This window comes from Tamandua tetradactyla, chromosome 4 (genome assembly GCF_023851605.1).
Source record: "Tamandua tetradactyla isolate mTamTet1 chromosome 4, mTamTet1.pri, whole genome shotgun sequence".
Classification (NCBI taxonomy): domain Eukaryota; kingdom Metazoa; phylum Chordata; class Mammalia; order Pilosa; family Myrmecophagidae; genus Tamandua; species Tamandua tetradactyla.
The window spans coordinates 115,014,812-115,040,076 of NC_135330.1; the positions used below are offsets into that span (position 1 = coordinate 115,014,812).

Genomic DNA, 25,265 nt, shown 5'->3' on the forward strand with positions numbered 1-25,265 from the left:
TGTTAAGAATCACTGAGTGCATATGTAGAATGGTATGATTTCTAAATGTTGTGTTAATTTCTTTTTTTTTTCTTTTTTTCTTTCTTTCCGTTAATAAAAAAATAAAATAAAATAAAAAAAAAAAAGGAGAGGGAAAGGTCAAACTGTGAGTCCTAGAAGGAAAGAGAAGGTTGTTGTTCTGAGAGATTGATGGATTTCAGTTTCAGCTTCTCAACAGTGTTGTTGAAATCCCAGAAAGGAATACTTACACATTGCAGCCAATTCCTGATTATTTTACCAATGGTTGGAGCAGTTATGCCAAATTGTGTGTGCTGATTTTGCTTTTAGAATTGGAGTTGTACACACTGAGGCCATTGATATATGGAAGTAGATCACACACGCTAAATTCACATAATCTAAACTACAGATCCGCACTACATGCCAGGAGTACAATAGGGAATAAGGATAGGGGAAAGAAAAGTTAAGACCCTGGTGTAGGTATTGGTAACCTCAAAGAATACTCTTATATAAAGAAGATTAGAGTGAGTACAAGTAGTTACTATTCCTGTACACACCTGATTCCATCACCCTTCATATCCAATTCTATCATCCTTACAAATGTTGTATACAAAAGAAAGGTAACTTAATTACTTTGTTTCTTAGAAAGAAAAAGTATATAAGAAGTTTAACCCAACTCAGCACATTTTAGGTGAATAGCAAAAATATTACATTTTACTGAATACGCAAAATTATTTATATAAATTACCTGTTATTCCCAAGTTTAGTTAATTAAGGGGAAAAGGGAGAAAATGAAAAGGGGAGAAGGCAATAAAAGAGGAAGAGGTAAATAGAGAAGAATAAAAGGGAGAAAGAAAAAGCAGGAGGGAAAGAGTAAGAAAAAGGCAGTCATGTACCAACAAAAATGAAAGTAACAAGAGTGGTGCTATGGTGGCTCAGTGGCAGAATTCTCACCTGCCATTCCAGAAACCTAAGTTTGATTCCTGGTATCTGTCCATGCAAAAAAAAAAAAGAAAGAAAGAAAGAAAAGAAAAGAAAGGAACAACTGGAATGAGTACTGATGATGTTTTTTCATAAAGATGAAATGATTATAAAATGCCTCTACCTCACATTCCTTTTATTTCTTTCTTTATTGAAGCTGTGATGAACTTTTCATTTAAAAGTTGATAATAGGGAACATTTGAAATGTTTAAATGTTTTAATTTTAAGTTTTAAAGAACTTAAAATACATAGTTTTCTAGCAGTTTTTCAATTCTAACAAGATGTTGTTTGAGAAAATGTGCTAATGCTGCATCTTTCACCATTTTGAAAGGCATCATAAATCAACATAGTTTGTAGAGTTGAAATATAGAAAGAGATGGAAAAAAATTGTATGCTTTTTTTTCACTTTCAAAATTCCCTTGTCTTTTTTTTTTTTTTTTCACCTGAAAATGGACTTGGATAAAAGATAAACTTATATGAAAGGGTATGTCCATGGTTGTCTTTCTGAAACAAAGGAAAGAAAAACCATCACTACTTCTCAATGCCTGTTGGTTAAAATGAAGCTTTTTTTTTTTTTTTTTTTTGGCAGAAAGGTCAAAAAGTCAGCCAATACTTCCAATCTGTTTCTGTCAAATTAGTCTGTCAAAGTGTTAAATCCAGTGAATGGATATGATGAAAAGATTGCTGGTTATTGTGGCCACTATTACTTATGCAACCCTTAGTAGTTTAGAAGCACTAGTACTCTAAAGGAAGTTTGAAATCATCAAGTAATAGGCATAGCAACATTTCCTACTACACCAAGATCCTGCCTAGGAATTGGTCCAAATGGTTCAACTTTTATATTTTCATTTCTTAATAGGTCACACCTTTCTGATCTTATATTAACAAAATATAAAATGCTTATATCATTGCTATATAAAAACTCTACTTTATTGTACATGTGATGCCAAAATGTTCTGCTCTTCAAAATGGGACACCTTGAGTATTACCTAAGACAGACAGGAACCTCCCATGCCAGGTTTGGAAGAGACACTGATTGAATACTGTATGTCCTAGACTAATACGTCTCAAACTTTAATAAATTATGAATTCCATTTAAAGATAATTAAAAAAATAATCTAATATTTATAAAACAAAGAAGGGAGGCAAATACTTTTTATAACTATGAAATTAAAAGAAGTTTATAATTATACACTAAAAACACATAAAAATGAAATTAGAAAAAGTTAAATTTGTAACATTAATTCAATGTAACAGATGATGTTGTTTTGCTGAAACTAGATCTCTAATGTAGAAAGATGTAAACATAGATCCAGTTGTAAGATATACTTTTTCTCACCCATGAAAGAAAAAGTCTCTACTGTGTACAGAATTCAGTCTAACTCCTTAGCTTGGCATTCAAGATGCTGGACACAGTGAGACTTCTTTCTGGCCTCATTTCCTTCTACATCCCCCACTAATCCTTCACACCACTTCTAAAGCATACTGCATGCATTCTCCTAGAAAAGCTCAGTTCTTGCACATATATTTGTATTTGTATGCTGTCTTCTCAGCCACTTCTCTGCTTATCAACATTCTAATTTTATTCTAAAATTCTGAGCTTCAATGCCATCTGTTTCATAAAGCTACCTTCCTGTTCCCTGGATTTAACAACTGCACCTTCCCCTGAGTTTCCAAAGTTTCTTGCTCATATCTGTTTCCATGTTGCCTAGTATTATGTTAGCTGTTTATAGATCTATCTTCCTTACCATACTGCTGTCCTTTTATTAAATAGCTTTATTGAGATACAATTCACATACCATACAATCATCCATTTAAAGCATACAATTCAATTTTTTTTGTATATTCACAGAGTTGTGCAAACATCACCACAATCAATTTTAGAACATTTTTGTCACCCCAAAAGAAACCACATACTAATCCCCTGCCCCCAGCCCTAGGCTACCACTAATCTACTTTCTGTCTCTATAGATCTGCCTATTCTGGACATTTCATGCTAATGTGTGCTTTTTTGTATACTTTGCAAACCTTTTTAAGGGGCAAATTCTATTCATAGAAGGGGGAGTTAATAATCAGCACATGTATTTTAATGGAAAGAGCATGGGCTTGGAATCAGACACACCCGAGTTAAAAATCGCACTTTAGCCATTTACTAGTTGTGCAACTTCAGTAAGTCAGTTCATCTCTCTGAACTTCAGTTTTCCTATCTGTAAAAGGAGATAACAATACTTCTCTTGAAAGATGTGAGGATTAGAAAGAGCATATGAAAAGTTTCTAGAAAAAGGTATGTCCATTAAATGGATGCTGTGAGGGTGAAAAGTTAGTTCAGTGGTAGAATTCTCGCCTACCATGTGGGAGACCCAGGTTCAATTTCTGGCCTCTGCACTTCCAAAAAAAAAAAAAAGAAAACGAAATTCAACAAATGGTGCTGCAATAATGGGAGAGTCACATGGAAAAAAGAATGAAATGTGACTCCCAATATACAGCATGCAAAAAAATAAATAAATGGATGCTGTTATTTGAATTTATCTCTGTGTATCTGTCTTATCTGGCATTATAGATACCAAAAAATGTTAATTGATTAATGGATGAGTGGTGAAAAATTCTAATGCCTTTCCTTGAGAATGCCAATGGCTTTTCAACAACTTTGGGGAAGGAGCTAGAGAGCTCCAAGTAATGAATCTAACCTGGAATGTCCAAATTAATATCTTTTTGTTTCTCAGCCATTGTCTTTCCTCAGAATAACTAAACCTGGTTGGATGCATGGGTAGTTCAGTGTTTAGAATGCCCGGCTTCCATGCGGTAGAACCAGGTTCGATTTCCTGGACTATGCGCCCCCAAAAATAAATAAAATAAAATAAACCTGGTCAATGGAGAGAAATAACAGAGCCAATAACCAAATGTAGGATCTGAAATCAGAGGGAAAACAGTTGGGTTCTGGCCCTACTGGGCACACAGAAAAGTCTGCTTATCCATCTCAACTTTTAGTTTCCATGTGTATGTACTTCAGCTAATAGTCATTTTGAATTTCCTATTTCAGGACAAAAGAAGCCCAAATCGCATAGGAACAGTGTTTGAATTCTCTTCAAGATAAAATAGCAAAACCATCTGAATCGTGAAAAGGAAAAGGTACAGAAATGGACAGATACAAAATAAGTTTCTATCCAAAGAAAAGAAAAAAAATCCAGCCATCATAAAACAATTAAATTATATCTAGAATCATGCAAATAAATTAGGAACCTTCAACATAAAAACAATAAGTCTTTCTCAAAGAAAGGCATTATAGAAAGGCATTCTAATTCAATTCCCCAAAATAAAGGGAAGAAAAAATTTAAAAAGTTGTAGTAAAACATTTAGCTGAGTCAGACTTATAATAGAGGAAGTAGTGCTTAAATCAACAGTCTGAAAGAAATTGAATAGTCTGCCTTAAAATACAAAGTGTTCACAAAAATATAATCTCTATAGGATAGAGAAATGGCAGAATTTTTAAAGAAGAATGGATCTAATTTCAAAAAAATTAATTCAAGTTTTCTGTAGGACTTAAAATTTTAAAAAACTACAACCTTGAAAACTATGGAAATGATGAAGGAAATAATCATTTAATTTGAATAGATCATCCTGAAATTGACTGTTGAAGAGTTTAGGTTTACCAAAAGAAAGAGAAAATGGAAATGATCTTGGAATCCTTTGCCATTTCAACATTTTTTAAAATAAAAAAACAGACAACCAGAAGAAAGTGTATGAAATTCAGATGGAGAAATATATAACTAACTGTCATGGAAATGCTTGAATTGATAAATTCCAGCTCTTCTGGACAGGCTGAGGAAATTTTCAGACATAGCCATGAGGTAGAATCCATTATTGGCATAGAAGTAGGTGAGCGTTCCCATTTCAAATTGCTCTAACTCTTTAATTTAGCTTTTCCCAAATAGCTGATTCCAGAGAAAATGCTTACCTTCTGATCCAAAGGAAGAAGGCCAATAAATTTTTCCCATTCATTTATTCCTTTAAAAATAAGACAAAAAAGAAACATAACAGAAAGAAAATGTATCAATTCCTAATAGATCTAGTCCTTTATGCTAGCGGCCTGCTCATTTATGTTCAAAGATAAGTCATTCTAAATAATCATGCCATCACCTCACCTCTTTTTGTGCAAACAGTTCCTCTCACATGACAAAAACAGCCAAGAGACCCTGTTTCTATATCAAAAGCACACAAGTGGAGATAGCTCCAAATCTCTCAAGGATATTGCCCACTGTAAATAAGATACTAATTCTCTGAGAATCTAAACCTGAAGTTGAGAGTGACTTCTTTCTTGTCATTATTTTCCATATTCCATGAGCGTTGTAATGAAGAGTTTACTAATAGATTCTGTAGTCCTGCTTATCCATCCATGGGAGCTACTTGAAGAGCAAGACCAACTCAGCTTCAGTGCTCAAGGAGGGGAAGAAACATCTGCAACTTAGACTGAGCCTCTCTTTGTATAAGAAACTCTCAATACTAGCATGGCCTTTCAAAACTAAGTGTTCATGGAAGGGGTTCTTCCAGTGCTGATGAACTTGGGGATTGGAAAAGAAGAGGAAAAATTGAAGAGGCAATATATTCTAACCATAACCAAAGTGCACCAAAATCCAGACCCTGAACAACCAACATGAAATTTACAGTAAGGAAAGAACAGAACACAAACATCTTTCAATATAAAATGATGGCACAGGACATTGTGATTGACCAAGCTTCCTGACCCTTCCTAATATTCATAATCATCCTGGTTCTTAGCCCAATTTTAAATGTGCTCATTAAAATTCTCCCTAATAAAAAAAAGAAAAGAAAATTCTCCCTAACAGCCCACACAAAATTAAGCCTTAGTGTCTTGGCGTTGTTTTTATGCCCTTAACCTTACCCAGGAGTCTTATTTCAAGAACCAAAGTCTACTTCTCAGGCTTGGACTCTTCCAGTGACTTATTGCTTTACCCAAGTGAAGTGCATATTTTTTGTTTCTCTCTCTAGTTTCTCTTTCTTAACTTAGGAACAATCATATCGTACCTATAATTTGACTTAAGAGAACTATGGTGATGTTCTTCAAACATTAGCTTATGTGTATTCTTCTGAACAAATATCAAGAGTCATTTAATATTGGAACTGTATGATGCATACTAATAAAATCTTGATATAAAACATTACTGTAGTAGCTTCATAGTGGTTAACAGAGCTGAAAGTAATAGTTGCACATATACTCCAGCCCTTGGGATAACTGATTATTGCCCACAATCTTTTTACTTCTCAGGAATGGAGGGCCCAGTGGTCCACTCAATTTATTCCTGTTATCAAAATGGTTTATATTAACAAAAATTCAACCACTAAAAGTCTATGATCTGTGATTCAGCTATTTTAAAAATTGACAAACCATCCTCCAGCATCTCAGGTTTCTGTTTACCCATGATAGGCATGCAAATCTGATTCATTAGTTAATATTATGAAGGTTGGTTTGATGGACAATCTAAGTCGATTAGAAAAATGGGCAGAATTATGGAGCAGGGAAAGCATATGAAATCCTTTCTACATCTGCATCTATGGATATGTAATCTATTCTATACTGAGCTACCATGAACTCAATTTAAAATAAAATATTGCCTTTTTGCTGCCTTGAGGATACAAGGATTCTACCATCAGGTAAAATATTGGCTGGATTACTTTCTTAGGAAGAGCTAAGGATTTGCGCTCCTGCCTTCTAAACAAACAAACAAAAAAGGATTGTTTAATATTGGGCAAAGAATGTAATAGTTCTGAACCTCAGTTTCTCATCTGCAAAATGGGAATAATAATGCCAACCTTATAAAGTTGGAAATGCTTTTGTTATATTCATCACGTTAATTTTAATTTATTTACAGTTCTTAAGGACAGGAGCTGTGTCTTATCTCTTTATCTTGAACACCTAATATAGTGCCCAACTAATGAAAGACTTTCAATAAACATTTGTTAAATTATAGTGAAGCAACCATTTTTACTACTTCTACTCTTTGACCACAACCTACTGAATAAACAGTATGCTTGTACAGAAGAAAATAAAGATTTTAAATTAGGATGGTGTGGTAAATTAGGTCATTTATTTTTCAGAAAATATTCACTGTTGTTCCCCGTTTTTCCCCCAGCGAGAATAGCATATTTCCATACCTGTTGAATTTAGGTTTGAGTATGTGACTTACTTTGGCTAACAGGACGTTGGTGAACATGACATGAACAGAGGCTTGACTTGTGCTTCCACACTGGGTTTCTCTCTTGAACTACTGCCTTTCACCATGTAAAGCCATTAATCCAAAGAGGATGGGAAACACTTGGTGCCATGCCCTTCCAAAACCAGGCTAGATCTGTCAAACATCAATTGTCCTTCAGATGTGTAAGCAAGAAATACTTATTATTCTATGCCACTGAGTTTTAGATGGTTTTCTAGACAGTTATTGTACTACACTTTATTAATATAGATAACATTCACTTATAGAATGGGCATCATTTGCTATGTTGTTCCTTCTCAAAGTGGACTGTACTTTTAAGTTATTGAGTCAATTGTCCAATTGAATACTGCCTGGATTAACCTAATCTAAATTGCCTATTAATGTAAATTGTGTCTGATGTTTCAATGGTATAATGATTTAAACAGGATCCAAAAGCAATTTCCTCAAACAAGGGAATTATTTTTCTAGGCAAAGTAGACCCTGAGATGAACCATTTGAAGTTATCTCTAGTGGGAAGATTTCCCTTTTCCACTGTCATTCCATTTCCCAAATGCCTGGTGCCAGTATATTGGGCAGAACCAACTGCAAACCAGGGCCAATTTTTTTCTCTGAAACAACAGAACCTGGAGAATTCCCCGTGAAGCTATGGATGTGGGTTGAGGAGAGAGGGCAATACAGTGGCCTCCTGGCCATAGTAGTGTGAATCCAGTGACCTGCTCATGTTTCACCAATGCCTTGGGTTCTGCTCAGGTCAAATGCCATCTATGCCACCTTAACTTGGCAATGGAGCACCTGTAGGTACATCAGACTTTATGATGAGATGTATCAGAAAGCAAACAATTTTAACTGGAAAGCTCAGGTCACAAGTCTACCTGATGATCTGTGATCAGGTATTCACTTCTATCCCAATAGTGAGCCACAAACTGTTTGCCAAAGGAGAATAGTGACTTGGAAAGAGATCTTAGTTTTACTCTAAAATCCTTAGGGCTCACCCTTTGATTCTCTCATCCAGGTTTGCCACAAACTCCATCCAGAATCCTTATCTGCCACAGACACTTTAAGAAACTTATGACCCACTGGTTACAAGAGCTGAAATTGCTGAGCATCTTATATGGAACTCTGACCAGCCAGGGCATTGTTTTTTGCACTGGGCTCCATTCAAAGTTAGAAGTACTTTTTTTGTGGTCACTAAGTAAATGAGTCATAGGAGAACAATCAAATACTGTATACGTTGCCTCGAAAATCCAAACATGCCTACTAAACATTGTGCCTCTTTTTTATTGGTGGGGCAACAAAGATGCGAAATCTTTACCTTTGAAAGTATTTTCCCAACATGAGCCCTGTTGATGTAGGCACTGAAATTTTCATGAACTTTTTCTCCCAGCTACTGGCATGCACAAGTCTTAAAAGGCAGCTGAGGTATCTGTTGCTTCTTGCTCTCCACGACTTACCAATATGATGTCATCAATATAAGGGATTTGGCATATGGAATGATAAAAAAAATTAAGGTCCTGGTGGGCCTAATTTTGGCACAGGTTTGGAGAGCTGACGTAAGTTTTAGGCAAGAATGTTTTTTGAATAGTGGGGAAAAACAGTCAATTTAACTGCTACATAGTAGGTAGGTGTCAGGAGCTGTGTTAACTTGCTTCAGTAAAAAAGGCCATATCTGAATCAGTACCTTCAACTAGCAATAACTATCTATTGCATTTATAATAATTCATTATCATTCACCATGATCCAAACTGGTAAGTTAAGTGTTTCAGTCGAACTGTAAGTTAAATGGGAATAGGATAAGAACTACTCCTTGAAACACACACACAGAGTTCCTAAATGTTTGATGGTAGCAGTGATCTCAAGGATACAGTATGGCTTTTGGTTTACTATTTTGATGCTATAGGGGAGGAGCTCCAGAAGCTTCTTCTTGGCCTCTGTAATATGCTTTATTATAAAGCAGTGGTTCTCAGACTTTGGTGGCATCAGAAGCTGTTAAACAGATTATTGCAACCCAATCCCCAGAGTTTTTGGGTCTGGTTGGGGCCTGAGAATTTGCATTTTTAACAAGTTCCAGGAGATACCAATACCAATGTATATTATGCCTGCTGCAGGTCAAATAAGTGGACATAGATGCTTAAAAGAAACTTATCTTCCTCAAGCATTTAACATGGCATGGCATCAGTTAGTGGGTTTTACTGAAAAGGAAGTGGAGGTGATGAATTAATTTGGTAATTCAGTTAAGCGGCAGTTGGTTAGAACTCCTACTTTCCATCTCAGATAGTTACTGTAAATTTTAACCAAATTTATGACTATAAAGTTGTCAGCACAATGCTTGGCATATGGAAGCACTCAATAAATGTTGTCATCATTATTACTATAATTATTATTATTATTATTATTATTTTTTACAGGGGCATCAGGAATTGAACCTGGGTCTCTGGCATGGCAGGCGAGAACTCTGCCTGCTGCGCCACTGTGGCCACCCTATAATTTTATTTTTTAATCAATTTTAAAACCCACCTAGCACAGGCACTAATGGCCTCTGCATCTCTGAATATGTTATTTAATTACTTGGGCACTGAGTTTGTTCATCTGTAAAATAAAATGGTTGGAACAGATGATCTTTACTGTCTTCATCTAGATTTAAATATCTCCAGCTTTATTTAAAAAGGGAATCTATAAGAAAAGAATCTATCACATTTGTCTTTAAGTTTTATACCACCTGAGGGTACTCCGTCTTCCTGCCCATTGCTCTGGTGTTCTTAAAGTCTTGCTTTCCATTCATCTTATCTAAATTTTTCACCCAGTGGAATATTTTTTAAAGTAGATTATACATATTAGGACCATTTCTCCCTCTATTTCTGCCTGGGAACTTAGAACTGAGGTACTATAAAGAGAAACACCCAAACAGGAAAGGTTGTATTTTTTGTCTGTAATGTCATACTTTGTTCATATGTTCTTCTCAGAGGCTTTACTGGAGAAAACTTAAACCCATCAGCAGGGAGTACCACAGAGACAGAAAGGAAGCTGCTATTGTTTGACTTATAGGCTATAGTTACAATAATGTGAAAGATTATTTATGATATGCTGAACAGTGTAAATTTCAAGTTGTTCTAGGATTAGAAATGGCAAACAATTCATTAAGACATCATTGACTTCAGTGAAGGGTCACTGTAAAAAATTCTCCATGATGATATTCTTATTATGACTATAACTTCATCTATATAATGAATAGCAACTTACCTTAATGATGAGAAAGCAATACAGACCAGAAATGAAATGCACACTTGCCAAAATGGTTAACTCACCATTTACTATGTTTTTGCCTTCTTTTGAAATGCTCTGACCAAATCTTTAGCTGAAAGTTACTTTTTTTTTTTTTCAGGAGGGAATGTGGTCTACATGCACACTGAATCCCACTCCTCTTGGCTGTTCAATAATCTCTTTCTGACATCATCAGTTTTCCCTCTCTCCTGGAGCTTTCTTTTCCATTTATACACCTGCTGTTATTTCTCCCACCTTAGAAAAATATAAGCCTCTCTTCGTCTCTCCGCCCTCTCTGGTGACCGTCCATTTTCTGCTCAAAGGTATCTCAGAGGTGGACACTCATTCCTCATACTTCCTCTTCTCCTGTTGTACTTTCACATCGATGAAGCTTCATCTCCTCCAGTCCAATGAAACTGCTCTTGCACTGATCATCATTAGCTTCCACATCACTAAATCCAGTGGTCAGCTATTGGTCTTAGATGATTGTCCCTACTTTTTAAAATACCTTTTCAATTTGGCTTCCAGAATACTATACTCTCTTACTTTTCCTCCTACCTCAACTAGCTGTTGCTGCTTGACCTTCTTTCCTAAATCATCCTCAACTTTTCTACCTCTAAATGCTGGAATGCCCCAGGGCTCAGTATCTCTTCACTATTTTCTCTAGATGATATCACTCATGCTATGGCTTTAAATTCCCTTGACAACAAAGGTGACTTCAAAATGTCTCTAACTCCTGTACTAGTCTGAACTCTGGATTCACATATCTAAAGCTGACTCAACAGATCCACTAAAAGGCCAAATAGTCCCCTCAAACTTTCACCCAAAACCAAACTCTTGATTTGTTCCTTCCAAGCCTTCTTCTCCCCCAACTCCCCTCCCCATCCCAGTCTCAGTAAATGGCATCTCCTTTCACTTCCATAGTCAGGATGGAAACATGGGAGTCACTTTTATCTTTTTCTTTCATACTCCCACAGCCAATCCACCAGAAAATTCCATTAGTTCTATCTTTAAAATATATACAAAATCTCACCTCTTATTATTTCTGCCACTAGCATCCCAGCTTAAGTCATCATCATCTCTCATGTAGACTTTTGCAGAAACCTCCAAACTGAATTTCCTACTCATATCTTGCTTTCCTGTAGTCAACTCTCTACTCAGCAGCCAAAATTATTCTTTTTAAATATGTCAAGTCATGGCAGTCCTCTGTTCAAACCCCTCCAGAGCCTTCCCTTCACACCTGGGATTTATAGACTGCATATCCATTCAGTGTTCTATAGGACCTGCCCCTTGGCTGGCTACATCTCTTCTCTCATCTCTTCCTACTCTCACACTCAACTGCAGACAGTCTCTTCCTTGATGTTCCTCAAACCCTCTGTGAGGCTTCAAGTTAGGTACCCCAGAAAGACATGTTCTTAAACTTCATCCAGTCGTGTGAGTGTGAATCTTTTAAACAGGACCTTTTGATGCGGGGACTTCAGTTAAGGTGTGGCCTAGCAGAATCAGGATGGGTCTTAATCCTATCATTGGAATCCTTTATAAGGAGAATGAAACTCAGAGACACAGAGAGAAAACCACAGGAAGAAACTGGAAGTCAACAGAGCCCAGAAAAGCCAGGAGAAGTTGTCATGTGCATTGCCATGTGACAGAGGAGCCAAGGACCAAGGATTTCCAGCAGCCAGCCCCAAAATGCCACAGTCTCCTGAGAAAAAGCCTCACCTTGATAGAAACCTTGATTTTGGACTTCTCTTACACAATTACAATTCTCATTGTTTAAGCCAACCCATTGCATGGTATTTGCTTTAGCATCCAGGAAACTAAAACACCTTCCAAGTACATGTCTATCCCAAGGTATTTGCATCTGGGTTCCACTCTCTGGGAAATTCCTCCGTAGAAATGAGCATTTCTAATTTCCCCATTTTATTCTGGTCTCTGTCAAAAGGTCACCTCCTCTGTGAGGCCTTCCTTGACCATACTATCTAAAATAATACCCCTTTTCTTATTCACTTTCCCTTTACCTACTTTCTTTCTTTACAATCCTTACTTCTTATCAGTGACTTTACATTATATATAAATATATTCAATTGTTTTTTTTTTACTGTGTCTCTCTGACTTTCTAGTAAACTCCATGAGGGTAGGGACTTTGTTTTGTTCCCAGCTGTATCTCCAGCAGTCTGGCATATAATAGGTGCTCAGCAGATAATTGTCAACTGACTAATGTCCAAATTCCTTCTTTCAAATGATTCAACACCCATTTATTTTATGTTACACAGTGCCAGGCAAATAATAGCCTTAGCTCTTAGAGCAGGATTGCAGTGAGGTATATAAATTATTTACCACATAGCCTTCCAGTGTGAAGGGGGATTGAGCTGAGGGACGAAACAGAAGGAGGGGAGAGGGAAGTGGCAGCAATTCTAATTTGTGACCAAATAGGGAATAGCAAACCCAGTCCAGTTTAAAGCAGTCGTTGGAATTAGGGTGGGGAAGCAATGAGGCACAGTGCATAACTACAGGATGGAGACACCATAGGAAAAAGTTCCAAATCAGGCTCTCCAGGGGAACCATCAGATGTCCTATAGTCAAAGATAATTTATGAAGCCCACTAGAGCCCTAAAACTCTTGATTTGAGTGCAGGATTTTGGCTGCCTGCAGCTAGCTTGATGCTTAATCCAGCATCAGAGGTGGGGATAGGACTGGGACAGGTACTGTGGGGAATGCAAAGATAAAATAAAACATAAACTTTACCTTCAAAATGTCTCTAGACCTACAGGAGATGATAAGACACAGACAAGAGAAGAAAGAGCATCACATAACATGTCACGTGCTCAGCACAGCTAGGGAATCATAGCAAGTTATATCTGTAAAGGAGACTATTTATGGATTTGTGCTTAAATATAGAACTAGCCTCTTGGGTACAGAAAAAGAAGCACTTACCAGTCACATATATCTTCATCTGCAAAATGTAGGGTTTAGAACAGAATTCTTTTTTAGGTTTTCTTCCAGTTCTAAATTTTTGTGATTCTTAAATCACAAAGATATAGCTCTATATAAATACACATAGAGATATAGATAACAAAATTTCATTAATCTGGACTTTGCTAATTTGGAAGTTACTATTAACCATCAAAATCAGGTTGGTTGAACTTCTAACTTTGGTCTAAAGTGACATTGGTAACTTGTTCAGCAAACAGAGTAAATAACTTATAAAAGGAATGCTAACCAAGTTTAATAAACTTATTTCAAAGCTTTAGAAATCTTATTTGTAAACATCTAGTTGAAGTGGATGCCAGCCACTTGGATTTGTGTTTTGATATGCTTTGTACAGATCCCTGAGCTACGGCTCTCGAGAGAGAAGAGAATTGGCACACCAGATCTCTGATTCTCACGTCACCTCCGAGCACCAGGCAGCAGCCCTACCTGACTGAAACAGCCAGAGGAAATTATCCACAAAAGCACCATGGCCTAGCAGACTATGCTCTTAGCTTCCTACTTATTCTTGTTATTTGTTATGGCAGTAAAAAGTGCCTAGTGCAAACTATGTAGCAAAGAAAATGGATTCTTCATTATTAATAGGTATTATGAAAAATTCATTCATTCCAAAAGACTTATCGAATGCCTATTCTGACTAATGCACTACTATATATCCTTGCTATATTTTGGATATTCAGTGCTGTATTATCTGGGTTTTCTTCATCCACAGCTCTGTAGAATATGCTATGAGTATCCCATTATTTTACAGTTAACTCTAATGGGATATCCAATTACATTGCCTCAAAAGGCTGCATGTAGACCTTACAGGCAAAGGGGAGATTATATTAAAAAAAAAAAATAGACACAAAGATGGATTAAGAAATACTAAAATTTAGCAAAAACTTTTAGGACTAAATTCAGAAAAGCTAACATTCAGAATGAGAGGCAAAATGAAAAAAGCCAGGAAGGGAATGGAAAAGAAGTTTTTAAGCATATCAAGGAAGTGAGGAAAGCTAAAGGCAAGAATTTTCACATGATTAAATTGGGAGAAAATGAAAACAGGCAAGAAGTTGCCTCACTGCTTCCAACTTCAATAACATGGAACAAGATGCCACTCATAGACTGAATAGTGAAGAACCATGTGGAATTGGGCATCAGCTTATTCATTCATTCATTCATTCATCCATTCATCTATACATTTATTAAAACTGCTGTTTGTTGAATATTTGCTTTTGTCATATACAATGTAAGATCCTAGAATTGTGTGAAACATCACTTTACCACCATCAAGTTCACTAGCTAATAGGGAGACAGATAGATAAATCATAACAAAATATGTTAAACAGCCTGAACAAAGTTTAACTCCAACATAGAAGTTATGACAACTAATTGCCTGAAGGAAACAGTGATGATAGTTGAACTGAAACTTGAAAGACTTGGAGTTTACCAATTAAAGAAAGGACAGGCATTCCAGGCTGAGTGCACAATTTGTGTGAAAAAAAGGCTGCTAGTCCACACTACTGACAGTGGTGTGACTACAGTAAAGTCAACTTACCTCTCTGGGTCTTAGTACTGGTATATGTATAATCTCTAAGTCATGTCCACCTCTAACATTCTTGACTCTATGTTGGGGCTTTGGTCTGTGTATCTGAAAAAAAAAATGAGGCAGTCAGACTTGCTATGTAAAATATCTTACAATTATATTTTTTGATGCTTTGAATATACATAGAAAACATGGTATTGCTGGAAAAGTATTAGAGGGCTCACAAACCTTTGGAGGCACACAGCATAAAATGGGTTTTCAGAAGTGACATGCAAAGTTCTAGCAGTTGAATTTGACCTCATAGCTGAAGAAACTTTCATTCTGACCTAGGCATCCTTCTGTCATCATCTCTCCTCAGCTAGATGCTTTTAAAAGTGGCTTTCCAGGAGCCATTCCTTCTGGCCTGACCCAGGCCCAGGATCCCTTCTCTACAGCACACTTTACTCCTCCACCCAGTCAGTGGCATACTCATGGTGGGACTGGAGAGTGAACTATGGATTTTTTTTCCCTTTCTTAGCCTAATACTAGGCTTGTTAAAGGTGGGAGTGAGATTTTGTGTGTCTAATATTCCCAACTAGAATGCAAGGTCTGGCTGAAAAGAATTCTTAACACAAGGTATTGAAAGCAATAGGCACTCAGAATTTTTTATTATAGATCTTTATGATGATGACTTAAGAAGCATGAGCCAATTCTAGGACCAGAGTGAGGAACATACAAGATGAAACTGGAGCAGGCAGTTTCATCTTGTATATTCTTTACTTTACTTTATTGTGCCAGAAAGTAAAGGGTGCTCAAAACACAGACACACACACGCACACATACAAGGATAGGGGTTCTTCAAAGGGACAAAGGAGCCAGCTGAAAGAGCTTCCAATGGGCAAAGCCAGAACAATTTGAGCAACAAAATAAAGGAGTATTGGATTATAATCCAAAGTATAAAATAAATATCCATAAATTCATACTGATATAAATAAATCATTAGATAAATACATAAATGCAGGAGAGTAGACAGATCTTCACAGAAGAATTCCAAATGATTTCTGTAGTTATTCTGACCTCAGGAAGTGGAGCATAATACCACTACTAAAGTGTGGGCTGTGCATGATGACTTCCTTCCAAAGATTACAGTATGGAAAGAAAGAAAAAAAGAGCAACTAGATATAGAGAAATTTGACACACACTACCTCAACCAGCTGATCAATAGAGCTAAATCATATTGACAGGTGTGTAACCTTGATATGATACAATGAGAATGACACTTTACTTCTGTTGTCTTTCTCCCTAAAACCCATAATCCCAGTTATTATGAAAAAAACATCAGACAAATTGTGGTAGAATACAATATACCTGTTTTAGTTTCCAATCTGCTAAAACAAATAAAAACAATGGGTTGGTTTAACAACAGGCATTTATGAGCTCAAAATTTTAGAGCTAGAAGACTTATTTCCTCCCTAGACATTATGTTCTGGCTGGCAAGCAGTCTTTGGGGTTCCTTGTTTTTTCCGTTACATGGCAATGCACATGGCAATGTCTTATCCTTTCTCTTCTGGGTTCTGTTGACTTCCAGTTTCTGGCTGCTTCCCATGGCTTCTCTGCTTGATTTACACTCTGCTTACGAATAGCTCCGGTATTCCAGATTCAAACCCAACATGATTCAGTGGGGCTACACCCAAACTGAAATAACATCTTGAAGAGATCTTATCTACAACAGGTCCACACCCAACCAGAATGCAGGCCAAGACCAAGAACCAGTCCAAACCGGGTACACAATTCAAGCCATCACCATATCTGACCAGTACTCCTCAAAACTGTCAATGTCATCAAAAACAAGGAAGGCCAGAATCAAGAGGAGACTTAAGGACACATGACAATTAAATGCAATGTGATGTCATAGACGAGATGCTAGAACATAAAAAGGACATTAGGTAAAAGCTAAGGAAGTCTGAATAAAGTATAGACTTTAGTTTAAAATAATATATTAATACTGGTTAATTAATTATAACAAATGTATTAAACCAATGTAAAATGTTAATATTAGAAGAAACTGTGTGTGTGGTATATGGGAACTCTCTGTACTATCTTTGCACTTTTCTGCAAATCTAAAACTATTCTAAAATATCTTATTTAATTAAAAAAAGAAAAGCATGCGCCAAACCTCTCATCACACTTAATAGTTCCCAAAGCCATGGGGAGAATCAAGGGAAATGTCAAAATATTATTAAATACCTACTGGAAAATTAGATAGTAGAAGGGAATAGTAAAGAAATAGGAATTTTTCAATCCAAGAAGGATAAAGATAAAAGGTAGTTTAAGATCAGTCATAGATATAATTTTTTCATTTTAAAAAGCATAGTTCATTAAAGACAATATAGAAAAATTACCAAAAAAAAGCAGAAAGGGGAAACAAAGCTTTCACAATTCTCTTACTCTTGTTAATATTTTATTTTCAATTTTTTAACTATGTATACAATTTTGTGGTTTTTCATTGTGGAGTCATACTTAAACAATTTAATTTTTTGGAAGGTTTCCTCCCTCTTAATAGAAGATATATTTTACATAGAGCAAGTTGATTGGACATTTTGGACAGAACGAATTTAAATGAAATGAAATATATGACTTCCCAAGATTATCTGGATATCCAAACCCTACTCTATTTATCTAGGATGAAGTACAAAACCAAAGGGAATGTTTGCATTATTATGCAGAAGCTTAATGGCCTATCTTTTCATTTCACTGTGGTGGGGATATGATATCTAAGAAACGAAATGGAAACAGAATAGTTAGTTCATTTTTTCAGGGAAAAGCCACAGAAATAAGGAGTAGGGTGCCAAGAGTATTAGAGTTAGAAAATGATTTATTGAGATTTAGGACGGGCATTCATGTGTTTAGGAAATGAAGTATGAAAAACTATAAAATGGTGAAGAATGAGATTATGAGGGAAATCTATTTTGCAAATGCACGAGTGAACATGTAGAGAGTGGGAGAGAATGTGGTTGAGATTATAATAAAGAGTAGGAAGGATCAACGTTATTAAAATCTCCGTAGCCATCTTCTACGTAGGAACTTGGATTCAGACAATATTTCTTAGGATTTGCTACAATAGCTATTTTCAAGACGGAAAAGTTTGACATCTTAAAATTTAGTTTGATTGAAAGAACTAGAAATGATAAAATTCTTAAGTACATATTGCCACCCAGTGGGTAAAAGAATATAACAAAGTATTTGCAAAGGAAAAGACAAAGGAAGATAGTAAGAGTCTTGATGTCGGTGGTAGAGCTTCATTTATGTTTAGTAAAGGCCAGATATGCTATGTGATCCAAAACTGAATCACACCACTCATTCAGGACATGTATACTTTAAATATACATTCTCAAAATATTCTTATTAACATTATCAGAGGCCTTCAGCAATGAAAGATGAGAGAAATATTATGAAAGGTGTGCTTGCCCTAGTAGATGCTGTGATGGTTGGGTTAATATGTCAACTTGGCCAGGTGATGGTGCCCAGTTGTCTGGTCAGAAAAGCACTGGCCTGCCTGTTACTGAGAGGACATTTGCTGGATTTAAAAAATCAGTAAGTTTGTTGCATCTAAGCTGATTACATCTACAATCAATTAAGGTTAGCATCTTCAGCAAAAAGAGATATTTCATCAGATCAGTTGAAGGCTTTAAAATGAAAATTTTCAGCATTTAGGAGAATATTCACTTCTACTTCACCCAGCCAGCTTCTCCTGAGGAATTCATGGAACCCCTTCATTGGAGTTGCCAGCTTGCAGCCTGCCCTATGAAATTTCGTCTGATGCATCCCCACGATTGCATGAGAAATTTTATAAAATCTCACAATATTTACAGATATCTCCTGTTGGTTCTGTTTCCAGAGAACCCTGACTAATGCAGATGCTTAGTCTCATTAACATTAATAATACTTATGTCCATGAGTTTCCATGAAGATGCATAACTTTAATAGAGCAGAAATAGGACTGTCAGATTCAAATCTTTTTTTTTTTTAGTGGAAATGAATTCTAACTGCTGTGGTCAATGCTGACTAGGAATTTTTAAAAGCAATTTTATTCACACCCCATGCAATCCATCCAATGTGTACAACCAATGGCTCTCAGTATGATAATAGAGTTGTGCTACAGACTCAAATCTGGTCTCCCCAGCATGCTAAAATTCCTGACATGAAGTCTGGGATGAATTACATTTTTGGCACAAGAATCTTGAGTTTTCCTTCATCAAAAATCAAATAAAGATATATTAGAGGTGGGATATATAAACAGTGGATGAAAGTTGGTTCATTTAAATATGAATTAAGGCCATACTCATGTAGGGATTTCCTAGGGTTCTCCTTGGAGGGGGGCAGCAGTAACCTTCTCTTGAGGGTAACCACATAAATGTCTTCAGGCATTCTGTAACAAGGTTCAAAACTATTTACTACTTTCTAAAAAGAATAATAGAATTGTGGGTTTGAAATGACATTGAAAGTCCTAGTAAAACTAGTCTGAGGCTTTAGATGTTGCTATGGTGATACAGGATCCTTACCAAGAGGTTCATCAATCTACTTTTGAACATCTCTCAATAGGGAGCCCTCTAGCTAATGTGCTTCTCCTTTATTGGATCAGGGATTTATTGATTTCACATTACTTATAAGCTAATAAATTAGACTGATGCTGCTCCATGGATGTTGACAGAAGACATGAGACTACTGGGCCTAGACAAAAGACTATCTCTCACATTCATACAACATAATGTATGAGTTGGTTCCCCTTGATACCCAAGTCCTATGAGGGCAACAAGGAGGGGCCTAGGTAGATGCTGTGTACACTGTAGTTTGGTTTCCTAGCTTAGGAACACTGAGCTAGGAGAGAGAATTCAACACTTTTATAATAAATGCTAAGCACGCCTGCTCTTTTTCCCAGATGGAGATTTTAACCCATCCCTTGAGGTTAATCATTGCAAACATAACTGTGAGAAATGCTGTGGATTAAGAGCAGTCAGGGCCTTGGGCTCTTGGTATGCCTAGCAAAAATGAGCTGGGATGCTCAGGGTCCATAGCAGATTGCCTTTTCCCAATAATTCCCACTGAAAAAAACATGACTTTTACCACAAACACGTAAGTCATATACTTCTATTCTACACTTATGCTAGAGGATGGAAACTCTATCAACAATAACTCCATGCTGTTTTCATTAAAGGAATCATACCAACCAGGTTCCATTTAATAAAACAGAAAGCATCAGAATAAATGCCTTCTTTTCATAGTTATTTAGCAGTTCAGGCAGAAAAGTGTGACTCCATATTGTCTCCTATTTTGTGAATTATGAACCTCCTCTGTACAAAATGTTTGTTCTCTTTGTTAATATAAATGACATATGACTCTTATACTTTTTTTAAATAAGAAATCCAGCAGTCAGGGATTTTTGCTTTATTGTTTTTCTTACCTCTATGGATACAGAAGAATAGGGAATTGTCAATGTTCTTTTTCTACTTTAAGAAAGAAAATTGACAAGTACATATACTTGTCAAAACAGATGCTTATTTAAATATTATTACAAGGGCAATCGGTTTAATTTCTAATTATCAATGGATTTCAAATATACAAAAAGTAAATAAAATAGGACAATAAGCTATTGTCCAAAATGGTAGATATCTACCATTCAGATTAAAAAATTATCAAGATTTTGCCACAATTACACCTGTCCTTTTGTTTCTTTTTTCTATTATTATTACTAAGAACATTTCTGAAGTATTTTAAAGCAACTCTCAGCACATCATTTCGCCCCTTAGTAATTCAATATGGATCTCTAAAAAACATGTTGTTGTCTTTTTTTACTTAAGTACAATGTCATTATAACACCCAACAAAATCAACAGAATTTCTTGGTCTCACTTAGTACCTAGCCCATATTCAAATTACCCCAATTGTCTCAAGAAGCATCATTCTACATTCGGTTTGCTCTAATCAAGATCCAACTAACTCTCTAAATTTGTAGTACTTAGTTTAACATATTCTTCTTTCCCCCATATTTACTATAAACTGGTAGTAACAAGGGCTTAATTAGATTCAGGCTCCACTTTTTTGGAAACAATATTTCAATATGGCTCTATGTACTTCCAATTAGCATATCAGGAATCAACGATGTCTGGTTGCCTCATTTTGATTATCAGGGGATCAGATGCTAACAGTTCAATCCCTTCATTATAACATTCCCAATTAATTTTTCATTTAATAGTTTCCTCTATTGATGTTCTTGCATAATTATTTCTTTAGGGGATGCAAAATGGTGATTTTGTCCAGTTCTGTCAATTCTAACACAAATTTTAAAATCATGTTAAGAAATTATCCATTGACTATTTTACTGAAGTTTTCCTCCATTCCTCCTTCCCTCCTTCCTTGTTGAGAATGTATATTGAATTCGGTCAAGCCTTTTTATATCTATGGGGTTAGTCACATGGGTTTTCATCTTATTATTATTATTATGATATGATGAAGTATACTAGTGGATTTTCTATTATTAAAGTCTCCTGGCATTGCCAGAATGAATCTCACTTGTTTATGTTGTTTTTTTTTTAAATGTAATCTGGATTATATTTGCTAACATTTTATTAAAGATTTTTGTATTGATATGAATTAAGTGACATTGCACTGTGATTTTCTTCAGGCAATCTTTGTCAGGCTTTAGCAATGAAGTTATACTTACTTCAGAAAAGAATTTGGAAATTTTCCTTATTTTTCTATACTCTGAAACAAAGTAGTAAAGATTTTATCAGATCTTCAAAAGTTTGGTAGGATTCCTTGGTGAAATCAATAATACCTGGGGGAATTATTTATGAAGGAGGGGTGATATTGGTGCAATAGCAGGCACTGATAAACTTTTAAGGGTTTTCAAAATGTATTTGTGTAGAATTAGACAAAGTAATCTCATTTTTATTTTCTCTGCCAAAGATTATTTCCTTTGTGTAATTTTGTATTTTTTAACTTGTCTACCTTTATGGATTTATCAGCTTTTTTGGGAGTGGGTGCATGGATTTAATTAGCTTTTATGACTCATTACTTTCTGCCTTTATCAATTCCTTCTGCCTAATTTTAGTTTACATTCTTTTTCTTTTTAAAGTCTTTTGAGTTGAAAATTTAATTTTTAAAAAATTTTTGTTGATATAGGTATGAAATGTAAAGCATTTTCCTCTGTATCCCATGGATTCTCATATATTTATATTATCATTATTTTCTAGAAATTTGCAGTTTCATTTGATGAGCCCCTTCATTTTCAGCAGCTTTTACATGTGGCTGTTCTTCTCGTTGAGGCCCTGCTGCAGGTGGTGATGAGGCATACCCACTCACATTCTGGGACTTTGAGCTTTTTGTTGGAGATGCCATCTGTGTGATTTCTTTTCTTCTGCTTTCTTGTTAGTCTCTTAGGATTTCAAGCAGGAATTTTGAAGTGATGATTCAAAACCTCTACTACGACTACAAATCTCCCAAAAAATTATTTAGGAAAATAACCAGTCAGAAGTACAGATTTAAAAAAAAGAGAGATTAAAAGTAATTGTCATGGAACATAGTAACAATTTCAGAACCTGGGTACCGTTACAAGGGTTTCTTGTTAGAAACATCTACAAGGACAATTTTATAACCCAGGTTATCTTTTATTTCTTTTTTTGCAGCTAGAGAGAAAGGAACATTTTCTTTCCTTATGTTTCCTTTTTATTTCTTTTGCCTACAGTTCCAGGGTCAAGCCCAGATATCCCGTTTTCACTGAGAGAGAAAAGAAGGCCCGAGAAGCTCAAAACTTACAATACGGAAAATAAAGTATAGAATGTAATCTGGTGCCTATAAGGCTCTAACTATATCTTCAACCAAGCCCATATTTTGGAAGGAAATCATATAGTTGAGGAGATACCTACCCAACCATTCTGATAAGTAAGATCTGCAATTAATTGTTGAATATTATCACAGGCAAATTTTCTTCATGTATTTTAAATATATGTGATCTTTAGATGTTCATCAATTAAAATTTATCTAAATAAAATAATATGGATAGAGAAGAAAAATATGGCTAAAAAGAGGGAGAAAAAAGATTAAGCATAGATTCTCTCTATGTAAATCTCCTTTACTTCTTCTAAAAATGATTGAGAAACTTGAACAGTGATTTCTTATTATGTTATAATGGGATGGAAAATGAGACAGTTCCTCCCTTTGTTGAGAGGTCAAAACTAAGATTAATGGGTATTAAGTGTACTCACATTATAGAGAAGAACCAGGTACAAAAAGCAGTACAACAACTCTTGGGACCCCAACCCATTATCTGCTCAGAGATATTTAGGCTCAGGAGGGAAGATTGTGAGAATTTCTTTAAAGAGCATTGTTAGAGTCTTGTACATCTCCCCTTCTCTTCTTTATGGGAGAAGTCCCAACTTCTGCAGGAAACTAAAGCAGATCCTTAAGAAATTTTACCAAATGTGACCCCATGGTCACTAAAGTTGGGAGGTTGAGTGAATTGTGCCTACATCTCCCCTGTTAAATTGAAAGAAAAGAGGTTGGCTAGTGACTGAAGCTGCCTGGGACATGAGAAAAAGTAAAGGGGTATATTGGAAGTGGTCTGAAAATGCAGAATTTGATGGGGGAAAACTATCAAGTTCCCTGTAGGCTGGGCTAGACTGCCTTTTAAAGACTCTTCCTAAAAGAACAGAAGGAGGGTCTGTGGAATGTATCATCAAAGCAAGAGCCGACAAGAATTGCAAATGGTCAGCTGGAGAGTGCCTTGTCTCAGAGTTTTGAAAGACAAAATAGAATTGAATTTATAAACTGCCGGTTTGAAAGGATGTATGTACCCTAGAAAAGCCATGTTTTAATCCTAATTCCATTTCGTAAAGGCAGCTGCTTCTTCTAATCCCTATTCAGTACTGTATGCTTGAAACTGTTACTAGATCATCTCCATGGAGATGTGACTTAATCAAGAGTGGTTGTTAAGGCGGATTAGACGGTGATGTGTCTCCAGCATTCAGGTGGGTCTTGATTAGTTAACTCGAATCCTATAAAAGAGGAAACATTCTGGAGAATGAAGGAGATTCTGAGAGAGCAGAGAAGAATGACATAGCCATGAGAAGCCATAAGAGTCCACCAGCCAGCAACCTTTGGAGACGAAGAAGGAAAACACCTCCCGGGGAACTTCATGAAACAGGAAGCCAGGAGAGAAAGCTAGCAGATTTTGCCATATTCATCATGTGTCCTTCCAGCCGAGAGAGAAACCTTGCTTGTGTTCATCATGTGGCTTCTCACTTGAGAGAGAAACTCTGTGTTCACCATGTGCCTTTCCACTTGAGAGAGAAACCCTGAACATCATTAGCATTCTTGAATCAAGGTATCTTGCCCTGGATGCCTTAGACTGGACACTTCTATAGACTTGCTTTAATTGGGACATTTCCATGGCCTCAAAACTGTAAACTAGCAACTTATTAAACTCCCCTTTTTAAAAGCTGTTCTGTTTCTGGTATATTGCATTCCGGCAGCTAGCAAACTAGAACATAGACCTACAACATTTTATTCAGGACACCAATGTTTTGCTGCAGCAAAAAGCCAGAACAAAAGTAGCTTCAGGGTTCTAGGGATGGGAAATGATTTTTATAGACATAAAAAAGAAGACATAAAAAAGAATCCCCACCAGCTGTCCTGGTGGGGATTTCAAATTTCAAAAAATAAAGACGAAATTCAAGAGCATGAGGTGTTTTTCTGGCCCTGAGGGTGTCATTCCCTCAGTTAGTTTCTCATTCACCACTAAAATTCTCTCATGTTTCACTGCTGATTTCACGATTTACCTGATCTGTCATCCAATTCATGCTGGATTTTGTATCTTCAGTTATATTTGTCAAGTTAGTGGCCATGTAGTAGCATTTAAGAGTAGAGAGATCTGGTAACAACTGAGGGGTATTATGAATATGATTAAGAGGATAACAAGTGCCCCTATTAGGTCATCTTTAAGACAAGGTCTTCATGACCCTAAAAGTCAACCAAAAAAAGAGACTCAGATGAATAAGATTCATGAAGTGTTTTAAGTTGATTTGGCTACTTCTCTAGCATGGGCTTCTGCTGCCACTACCTCTTGGTAAACATCCACCTGACTGTCATTTACGAATACACAGTACTGGGTCCCCACCAGTGCATGCACCTCCTTGGTAAGCCAGAATACAGTCTAATGCCAATCAAACTTGTAGAGCCATTTTGCAAAGTGAGCTGATGGCCTGCCTTAGGTGGAAGATAGATTTCTCTTAACTACCTTTTCTATAACCA

The 25,265-nt window shown here is 36.1% G+C and overlaps 1 protein-coding gene across 9 annotated transcripts in view; it reads right to left on the minus strand.

Moving 5' to 3' along the window:
- LACC1 (laccase domain containing 1) overlaps nucleotides 1-25,265 on the minus strand; it is a 70,160-nt gene that overhangs the window by 29,311 nt on the left and 15,584 nt on the right. For 2 of the 9 annotated variants that reach the window (XR_013174559.1, XM_077158312.1), the window contains one exon: nucleotides 4,603-15,084. The gene's annotated coding sequence lies outside the window, so the exon portion shown is untranslated. Of the gene's footprint in view, nucleotides 1-4,602; nucleotides 15,085-20,627; nucleotides 24,975-25,265 lie in introns of those variants that run through there. The other 7 variants (XR_013174561.1, XR_013174562.1, XR_013174560.1 and 4 more) reach the window with 7 other exon arrangements.